Source organism: Elephantulus edwardii, unplaced genomic scaffold (assembly GCF_000299155.1).
Source record: "Elephantulus edwardii isolate Elephantulus edwardi_28Jun2011 unplaced genomic scaffold, EleEdw1.0 scaffold00031, whole genome shotgun sequence".
In the NCBI taxonomy this organism is placed as follows: domain Eukaryota; kingdom Metazoa; phylum Chordata; class Mammalia; order Macroscelidea; family Macroscelididae; genus Elephantulus; species Elephantulus edwardii.
The window spans coordinates 10,578,710-10,580,205 of NW_006399781.1; the positions used below are offsets into that span (position 1 = coordinate 10,578,710).

The 1,496-nt window shown below is 42.3% G+C and overlaps 1 pseudogene; it reads left to right on the forward strand.

Moving 5' to 3' along the window:
• Positions 1-566: 566 nt before the first annotated feature.
• Positions 567-1,225, forward strand: LOC102846071 (annotated as a pseudogene).
• The last annotated feature ends 271 nt before the right edge of the window (positions 1,226-1,496 follow it).

A 1,496-nucleotide genomic window follows, 5' to 3' on the forward strand; every position in this document is an offset into this window, starting at 1 on the left:
ATAATCTTTTAATAGTCTTTGTATGCTTCTTTTTTTAATAGTTTGCTCTTATGGGTGCAGCACTTGTCTGTCTGTTGACTGTACTGGAGTGACTTGTGCATTGCTGTGATGTTGGAATCTATGCTACTGCTATTTCAAATCTTAGCAGAATCACCAATGGCAGACAGGTTTCAGTGGAGTTTCCAGATGGAAAGTGACAAGCAGGAATGGCCGTTTGCATCTAAAATAACAGACCTTCAAATAACAGGAACATTGTTAAATATAGTACTGGAGCTAAAGCCCCTCAGGTTGGAAGTCACCCAAAAATGAGGAGAAATTAATTTTAGCTGCACATATCCCTTAATGATTGGAATATAGAATGTATAAATTCCAGATCTAGGAAGATTGAACATTGTCAGTTGACATTGTAGGCATTAATGAATTGAGATCGACTGGTATTGGCCACGTTGAATCAGCCAATCATGTGATGTATTATACCGAGAATGATAAATTGGAGACAAATGTGTGTGCTTCTCACATCATTTCCACGAGGCACAGAACTGAGCAGCCACTGGCCATGGAGCAACATGTCCAAGTTTCATTGTGACTACCGGATACACTCCTTACCTGTGACTCTGTGTTAGTGTTGTGTACTCATTCATCATCACGATAATGTCAGAATTCAGAAAATTGCCAAACATCTGTGAGAAAAACACATTTCAGTGGCAGGAAACACGAAGAGAATGTTAAAGATCACTCTCAGGAAGGGGTGGAAGAGTAGGCTCAGAGTTTGATTGACAAAGAAATAGCTGCATTTCAACAGGGAAGAGATCTTTTATTCCACCCTGTGCTCCTCCTTGAGCAGGGCCAATGATCCCACCTCCACCCAGTCTCCAGGGTCCTCCTCGCCCTGGTTTGAACCTGGCATTCCCCATTGGTGGCCCTTCTCTTCTTGGAGGGGCCTTCTCTAATGCCAATGATGTGTCTGCCAGGGGGACGTGCTCCTGGAATGAGACCACCCATGGGAGGTCACATGCCTGGGCTGCCAGTGATGAGGCCCCTGTCCCATCCCATGATGGTGCCCACACAGCCAGGAATGGCTGGGCCATGCAGGAAAGGGCAAAGTGTAGATTTTTTGGATCTGTTCCAGGAGATCAAAATGTTTCCTAACAGCTTGTCAAGGAAGCCTTGCTCCCCTTTTCTATCACAGAGAATAGTTTCCAACTTGAGTAGTGAACTAGATTAGAAAAAGTAATTTTGTGACAAGTAAAAATAACATTTTGAGCTCATTTTGGTTTAGAGAGATGAAATTGTCTTCATCATAAAAAAAAATCCAAATCTCCTCTGAAGTAAATGCTGTAAGTGATAGGATATTATCCGTACACATAAAAGAGAGATCTGCTAATGCAACTATTCTTCATATATAGACTCTAATCGCTAGAGTCAAAGGTGAAGAAATCGAGGACTTCTACCAGCTTTTGCAGTCTGACATTGATAGAACCTGCTACCAAGATGCA